This window comes from Macaca fascicularis, chromosome 4 (genome assembly GCF_037993035.2).
Source record: "Macaca fascicularis isolate 582-1 chromosome 4, T2T-MFA8v1.1".
NCBI classification, from domain to species: Eukaryota; Metazoa; Chordata; class Mammalia; order Primates; family Cercopithecidae; genus Macaca; species Macaca fascicularis.
In genome coordinates, this window is record NC_088378.1 from 49729592 (window position 1) to 49739119 (window position 9528).

The following is a 9528-nucleotide window of genomic DNA, read 5'->3' on the forward strand; positions in this document are numbered from 1 at the left end:
CACTGCACTGCAGCCTGGGAGACAGAGAGAGACTCCATTTCAAAATATATATATGTATTTTATCACATACCTACCTTGAGCAACTAATTAAAAGCAATGAATCTTGCCCACAACTTAAGATACAGCTTATTATTCAACTCAGCTATAACTCCTACAGATGTCTGTTGGAATTCTTATTGAGGTGGGAATGACAGTCAATCCAGCGAGAACCCATTAGTCTGTGCGTCCGAAAGGCAGTCTTCCTCTCATTTGCCACAAATATGTACACTATGTCAACACATCTCTGAATCCCAGTGCAAGAGTTTTCTGGACCCATCAATCTATCACTACCAAAAACTTGTTGAAGACTCTTATTTAAAGCCTCAATAAAGATGACTCCTTCCTGCTTTTGCTCCAAATGCAAATCAAGTAGATAAATGTATGTAGTATGGCAAATTGAGTTACACTATAGTTGATTCAACACCAAGATTTCATTCCAAACATTAAAGTGTCATATTCATTTGCTCACACTTCTAGTTATTCTTTACATCTGTATTGGTTTAATTTTAGTTATATAAACATTTTATTTAAAAAAATTGAAGCACAGAACCATTATATTGTAAGAATAAATAGCCCAATTTCACTTAGGTGAATCTCACTCTCCTCTTCACAGGTAATGAGGGTTAACAGTAAGTAGGTTGCAATTCATATCAGGTAACTTTTCTTTTCTTTCTTTTTTTTAATTTGCTTTTATCTTCTTTTCTTTCCTTTTCTTTCTTTTTTTTGTGTTTTTTTTTTTTTGTTTGGTTTTACTTTTTAATTTCTTTTTGAGGGAGAGTGCAAACGAAGTTCCTCACTACCACAAATTATGCCATTGGGTTTTCCATGTTAGGGGACGTCACAGGGGTCAGAATATCCAGAGTGCAATGGATAACCCCCAATCTGGGTAAACCACCTTCATAATCACAATATCTCACCTGCCTGGTAAGTATCCCCATATCACCTCCCATGCAATATGTAAGATATATACACATGCATATATTTGTATATGTGTGTGTTAATGTATGCAAATACATACATGTAATTTTGTTTTTAAACACATTTTTTACCAAGTGTCATAATTCTTTACTTAATAACAGTAATTTGCTTTTTCCACTTTTCAATATGTGTTGGAGATCTTTCCATGCTGGCATACATATGAATGGTGTGTGTGTGTATATATATATATAGTCTATGTCATTATTCTACAGTACAAATATACTACAAATTCAACAGTACAAATTCAACTACAAATGGATGCATAGTTTGAGTGTTGTTTCATTAACTATCAAATCCTTGTATTTGCATCTTTAGGCAAGTGGGGCTTATTTCTCTAGAAAAGACATCTAGAGGTAGAATCACTGGCACTAGAAAGACTGCACGTTAAATTTTTGTTAGATTCTGAAATTTTTCTCTGCAAAAGGCTGAATCAACTAGATATGGTTTGGCTATGTCCCCACCCAAATCTCATCTCGAAGTGTAATACAAATTTTAAGCCCCACCTGTCAGGGGAAGGACCTGGTGGGAGGTGACTGGATCATGGCGACTGTTTCCCTCATGCTGTTTTCATGATAGTGAGTTCTCATGAGATCTGATGGTTTTATGAGTGGCCGTTTACCCTCTTTCTCTTTCTTTCTCTCTCTTGCCTGCTGCTATTTAAGACTTGCCTGCTTCTCCTGTAATTCCCATGTATCAAGGGTAATTGAATTATGGGAGCAGATTCCCCCATGCTGTTCTCCTGATATTGAGTTCTCATAAGATCTGATGGTTTTATAAGGCAGTATTCCCTGCTCTTGCTCACTCTTTCTCACTTGCCACGATGTAAGACATGCCTGCTTTCCCTTCCACCATGATTATAAGTTTTCTGAGGCCTCCCCAGTCATGCTGAAGTGTGAGTCGATTAAACCTCTTTCCTTTATAAATTACCCAGTGTCAGGGAAATTCTTTATAGCAGTGTGTAAACAGACTAATACACAACTTGTGCACAAACCTACAGAGTTAATTAGCACTTGTTTTACATCATCATTACCTACTATAGAGATTATTAAGCTTTGTAATTTTTTCCTACCATGATGGGAAAAAATATATCATTTTCTTTTCATTTACATTTTCCTGCTTTGTAATGAAGTTGAGCATATTTTAAAATCTTTTAAAGCTATTTTTAGTTATTTAATTCATTGTATAATTTTTTATTTCATAATATATGGTCCCTATAAATTATGGTAAATAATCTTTTGACAGTTACATGTGTAACATATTTTCTCCCAGTCTGTCACTTTTCTTTTATTTATTGTAATTTTGTCATTTGAAAGTTTTAAATTTTTATATAGGTAAATATGACAACTGTCTCCTTTATGAATTCTGAATTTAGGGCTTTCTTAGAAAACCCTTCAAAGCCCTAAATTATAAATCAATATTATCTTTATTTTCTAAATATAATTTTATGTTTCTGTAATTCATGTACAATTGTTTGGTCTATTTCAAAATAATTTTGTGAGGTTGCAAGGTAGGGCAAAACTTAATTTTTTTTCCAAACTGTCAAAAATTGTCCCACTACTATTTATTCAATAGCCTATTTGTTCCCCATTAATTTCATCACAGGGTAACACATGACATTGCCTTTGTCACATATTAAATTTTCCTATGTAGCTGGATCTGATCTTATACTCTTTTTCTGTGCAAATTGCCTCTTCCTGAACACCTGATTAAGTAGGGTAGGTTTAGCTGCTATACAGCTTTACACTATGTATTTTTTAATGAAATTGAGCAAATGCCACTTTTTGATATTTTCAAAGTAGTCTGGGCTATTATTACATGTTTCTCTTCAATTGAACTTTAAATTAAACATGTCAAGGTTCACAAAGAGTTCTTTTAAGAGTTTATACATTTATAGATTAATTTAAGGAGAAATAACATATTTACAATGTTAAATATTGTCTTTCAGGAACATGATATGCCTCTGCATTTCTTTAGGCTGATTTGTGTATACTTCAAGAGTGTTATATTGCTTTTCATAATAGTCTTTCAGATCTTTTGTTAGGTTTAATTCTCCTGGTTTTTTTTTTTTTTTTAATTTCTGCTGCTATTCTGATTGGGGTATTGTTCCATGATATGTTCTAATTGATTATTACCCTATATGGAAAAATTATTGTGTGTTAAATTTTGTCTACAAATGCCTTATTATTTTTAATGGAATTTTTCATTTTTTTTTCTTGGGTTTTCTAGGTAGGTAATCACATTTTATACAAAATATGTGGTAGTTTGATCCATATATTTTGGATATATGGTAGTTTACTCCTTGTGTAACCAATGAATATCTGTGTCCTGTTTATATTTATCTTTATGAAATTTTGAATAATAATATTGAGAGTAGGTACCATCATATTCTTCCTGACTATATGATAGCCTTTCACAGATAAATAAGACATAATGTCCCACAGTTTCGAATTGCCTGTCACCTGTTTTATTCAGAGGGCAGTCATATTTCTGTAGCTGAAAAATAATTACAAAAATATGATACTGTACATAAATAGCAATACTTCAAATCACTTCAATCGCTGTACATTGTAAGTTCCTCATAAAAGCACCAAGGCTAAAATACAGTGTGTTCAATAAATTTTTATTAGACTGCCAACTGACATTATTATTATAATGGAATTCTGGCATAAACTTTGATTATATTTTATTCCATATTATATTTTATCTCATATCGATAGATACAAATGGATATATAACAAATATATAAAATATAATCCCAATAGCAAAATAACAACCAAGTAACCACATTCAAATTAAGAATATCTGTGTTTTGATCCATATGCAGAAGAATAAAACTAGACCTCTATCTCTCACTGTATACAAAAATCAAATCAAAAAAGATTGAAGACTGAAATCTAAGACCTCAAACTATGAAACCACTAAAATAAAACATTGGGGAAACTCCCCCAGAACTTTGGACTGGGCAAACATTTCTTGAGTAATACTCCATCACAAGCACAGGAAACTAAAACAAAACTGGATGTATTGGATCACATCAAGTTAAAAAAGCTTCTGCATTGTAAAAGAAACAATCAACAAAGTGAAGGAACAACTCACAGAATGGGAGAAAATATTTGCTAACTATCCATCTGACAAGAGATTAATAACCAAAATATATAAGGGGCTCAAACAACTATATAGAAAAATAAGCTAATAATCTGATTTTTAAATGAGCAAAAGATCTTAATAGACATTTGTGTTAATCCATTTTCATACTTCTATAAAGAACATACTGAGACTGGGTAATTTATAAAGGAAAGAGGTTTAATTGACAGTTCCACATAGCTGGGGAAGCCTCAGGAAACTTACAATTATGGTAGAAGGCAAAGGGGAATCAAGGCACCTTCTTTACAAGGCAGCAGGAAGGAGAAGTGAACACAGGAGGAACAATCAAACACTTATAAAATCATGAGATCTCATGAGAACTCGCTAGCTATTATAAAAACAGCATGAGGGAAACCACCCCCATGATTCAATTACCTCCACCTGGTCTCTCCCTTGACATGTGGGGATCGTGGGGATTACAATTTAAGATGAGATTTCGGGTGGGGACACAGCTAAACCATATCAACATTTCTCAAAAAAAGACATACAAATGGAAAACAATCATATAAAAATGTGCTCAGCATCACTGATAATCAGAAAAATGCAAATAAGAGGGGGCAGAGCAAGATGGCTGAATAGGAACAGCTCCAGTCTCCAACTCCCAGCGCGAGTGACACAGAAGACTGGCGATTTCTGCATTTTCAACTGAGGTACTGGGTTCATCTCACTAGGGAGTGCCGGACAATCGGTGCTGGTCAGCTGTTGCAGCCCGACCAGCGAGAGCTGAAGCAGGGCGAGGCATCACCTCACCTGGGAAGCGCAAGGGGGAAGGAAATCCCTTTTCCTAGCCAGGGGAACTGAGACACGCAACACCTGGAAAATCGGGTAACTCCCACCCCAATACTGCGCTTTAAGCAAACAGGCACACCAGGAGATTATATCCTACACCTGGCTGGGAGGGTCCCATGCCCACGGAGCCTCCCTCATTGCTAGCACAGCAGTCTGTGATCTACCGGCAAGGCAGCAGCGAGGCTGGGGGAGGGGTGCCCGCCATTGCTGAGGCTTAAGTAGGTAAACAAAGCCGCTGGGAAGCTCGAACTGGGTGGAGCTCACAGCAGCTCAAGGAAACCTGCCTGTCTCTGTAGACTCCACCTCTGGGGACAGGGCACAGTAAACAATAACAAAAGCAGCAGAAACCTCTGCAGACGCAAATGACTCTGTCTGACAGCTTTGAAGAGAGCAGTGGATCTCCTAACATGGAGGTTGAGATCTGAGAAGGGACACTGCCTGCTCAAGTGGGTCCCTGACCCCTGAGTAGCCTAACTGGGAGACATCCCCCACTAGGGGCAGTCTGACACCCCACACCTCACAGGGTGGAGTACACCCCTGAGAGGAAGCTTCCAAAGCAAAAATCAGACAGGTACACTCGCTGTCCAGCAATATTCTATCTTCTGCAGCCTCTGCTGCTGATACCCAGGCAAACAGGGTCTGGAGTGGACCTCAAGCAATCTCCAACAGACCTACAGCTGAGGGTCCTGACTGTTAGAAGGAAAACTATCAAACAGGAAGGACACCTACACCAAAACCCCATCAGTACATCACCATCATCATCAAAGACCAGAGGCAGATAAAACCACAAAGATGGGGAAAAAGCAGGGCAGAAAAGCTGGAAATTCAAAAACTAAGAGCGCATCACCCCCGGCAAAGGAGCGCAGCTCATCACCAGCAATGGATTTCAAAGCTGGATGGAGAATGGCTTTGACGAGATAAGAGAGGAAGGCTTCAGTCCACCAAACTTCTCAGAGCTAAAGGAGGAATTAGGTACCCAGCGCAAAGAAACTAAAAATCTTGAAAAAAAAGTGGAAGAATTGATGGCTAGAGTAATTAATGCAGAGAAGGTCATAAACGGAATGAAAGAGATGAAAACCATGACACGAGAAATACGTGACAAATGCACAAGCTTCAGTAACCGACTCGATCAACTGGAAGAAAGAGTATCTGCGATTGAGGATCAAATGAATGAAATGAAGTGAGAAGAGAAACCAAAAGAAAAAAGAAGAAAAAGAAATGAACAAAGCCTGCAAGAAGTATGGGATTATGTAAAAAGACCAAATCTACTTCTGATTGGGGTGCCTGAAAGTGAGGGGAAAGATGGAATCAAGTTGGAAAACACTCTTCAGGATATCATCCAGGAGAACTTCCCCAACCTAGTAGGGCGGGCCAACATTCAAATCCAGGAAATACAGAGAACGCCACAAAATTACTCCTCGAGAAGAGCAACTACATGACACATAATTGCCAGATTCACCAAAGTTGAAATGAAGGAAAAAATCTTAAGGGCAGCCAGAGAGAAAGGTCGGGTTACCCACAAAGGGAAGCCCATCAGACTAACAGCAGATCTCTCGGCAGAAACTCTCCGAGCCAGAAGAGAGTGGGGGCCAATATTCAACATTCTAAAAGAAAAGAATTTTAAACCCAGGATTTCATATCCAGCCAAACTAAGTTTCGTAAGTGAAGGAGAAATAAAATCCTTTACAGATAAGCAAATGCTTAGAGATTTTGTCACCAATAGGCCTGCCTTACAAGAGACCCTGAAGGAAGCACTCAACATGGAAAGGAACAACCAGTACCAGCCATTGCAAAAACATGCCAAAATGTAAAGACCATCGAGGCCAGGAAGAAACTGCATCAACAAACAAGCAAAATAACCAGTTAATATCATAATGGCAGGATCAAGTACACACATAACAATGTTAACCATAAATGTAAATGGACTAAATACTCCAACTAAAAGACACAGACTGGCAAACTGGATAAAGAGTCAAGACCCATCAGTCTGCTGTATTCAAGAGACCCATCTCACATGCAGAGACATACATAGGCTCAAAATAAAGGGATGGAGGAAGATTTACCAAGCAAATGGAGAACAAAAAAAAGCAGGGGTTGCAATCCTAGTCTCTGATAAAACAGACTTTAAACCATCAAAGATCAAATGAGACAAAGAAGGCCATTACATAATGGTAAAGGGATCAATTCAACAAGAAGAGCTAACCCTCTTAAATATATATGCACCCAACACAGGAGCACCAATATTCATAAAGCAAGTCCTTAGAGACCTACGAAGAGACTTAGACTCCCATACAATAATAATGGGAGACTTCAACACTCCACTGTCAACATTAGACAGATCAACGAGACAGAAAGTTAACAAGGATATCCAGGAATTGAACTCATCTCTGCAGCAAGCAGACCTAATAGACATCTATAGAACTCTCCATCCCAAATCAACAGAATAGACATTTGTCTCAGCACCACATCACACTTACTCCAAAATTGACCACATAATTGGAAGTAAAGCACTCCTCAGCAAATGTACAAGAACAGAAATTATAACAAACTGTCTCTCAGACCACAGTGTAATCAAACTAGAACTCAGGACTAAGAAACTCAATCAAAACCGCTCAACTACATGGAAACTGAACAACCTGCTCCTGAATGACTACTGGGTACATAACGAAATGAAGGCAGAAATAAAGATGTTCTTTGAAACCAATGAGAACAAAGATACAACATACCAGAATCTCTGGGACACATTTAAAGCAGTGTGTAGAGGGAAATGTATAGCACTAAATGCCCACAAGAGAAAGCAGGAAAGATCTAAAGTTGACACTCTAACATCACAATTAAAAGAACTAGAAAAGCAAGAGCAAACACATTAAAAACCTAGCAGAAGGCAAGAAATAACTAAGATCAGAGCAGAACTGAAGGAGATAGAGACACAAAAATCCCTCCAAAAAATCAATGAATCCAGGAGTTGGTTTTTTGAAAAGATCAACAAAATTGACAGACCGCTAGCAAGACTAATAAAGAAGAAAAGAGAAAATAATCAAATAGATGCAATAAAAAATGATAAAGGGGATATCACCACTGACCCCACAGAAATACAAACTACCATCAGAGAATACTATAAACACCTCTACGCAAATAAACTAGAAAATCTAGAAGAAATGGATACATTCCTGGACACTTACACTCTTCCAAGACTACACCAGGAAGAAGTTGAATCCCTGAATAGACCAATAGCAGGCTCTGAAATTGAGGCAATAATTAATAGCCTACCGACCAAAAAAAGTCCAGGACCAGATGGATTCACAACTGAATTCTACCAGAGGTACAAGGAGGAGCTGGTACCATTCCTTCGGAAACTATTCCAATCCATAGAAAAAGAGGGAATCCTCCCTAACTCATTTTATGAGACCAACATCATCCTGATACCAAAGCCTGGCAGAGACACAACAAAAAAAGAGAATTTTAGACCAATATCCCTGATGAACATCGATGCAAAAATCCTCAATAAAATACTGGCAAACAGGATTCAGCAGCACATCAAAAAGCTTATGCACCATGATCAAGTGGGCTTAATCCATGGGATGCAAGGCTGGTTCAACATTCGCAAATCAATAAACATAACCAACATATAAACAGAACCAAAGACAAGAACCACATGATTATCTCAATAGATGCAGAAAAGGCTTTTGACAAAATTCAACAGCCCTTCATGCTAAAAACGCTCAATAAATTCGGTATTGATAGAACGCACCTCAAAATAATAAGAGCTATTTATGAGAAACCCACAGCCAATATCATACTGAATGGGCAAAAACTGGAAAAATTCCCTTTGAAAACTGGCACAAGACAGGGATGCCCTCTCTCACCACTCCTATTCAACATAGTGTTGAATAGTTCTGGCTAGGGCAATCAGGCAAGAGAAAGAAATCAAGCGTATTCAGTTAGGAAAAGAAGAAGTCAAATTGTCTCTCTTTGCAGATGACATGATTGTATATTAAAAAACCCCATTGTCTCAGCCCAAAATCTCCTTAAGCTGATAGGCAACTTCAGCAAAGTCTCAGGATACAAAATTAATGTACAAAAATCACAAGCATTCTTAAATACCAGTAACAGACAAACACAGAGCCAAATCATGAATGAACTTCCATTCACAATTGCCTCAAAGAGAATAAAATACCTAGGAATCCAACTTACAAGGGATGTAAAGGACCTCTTCAAGGAGAACTTCAAATCACTGCTCAGTGAAATAAAAGAGGACACAAACAAATGGACGAACATACCATGCTCATGGATAGGAAGAATCAATATCGTGAAAATGGCCATACTGCCCAAGGTAATTTATAGATTTAATGCCATCCCCAGCAAGCTACCAATGACTTTCTTCACAGAATTGGAGAAAACTGCTTTAAAGTTCATATGGAACCAAAAAAGAGCCCGCATCTCCAAGACAATCCTAAGTCAAAGAACGAAGCTGGAAGCATCACGCTACCTGACTTCAAACTATACTACAAGGCTACAGTAACCAAAACATCATGGTACTGGTACCAAAACAGAGATATAGACCAATGCAACAGAACA

General features: G+C 37.7%; 1 non-coding gene across 1 annotated transcript; it reads right to left on the minus strand.

The window, feature by feature from the left end:
* Positions 1 to 807: 807 nt before the first annotated feature.
* Positions 808 to 971, minus strand: LOC135970737 (U1 spliceosomal RNA). Its single transcript, XR_010586598.1, has one exon. It is a non-coding gene; the product is annotated as a U1 spliceosomal RNA (small nuclear RNA).
* Positions 972 to 9528: the final 8557 nt, after the last annotated feature.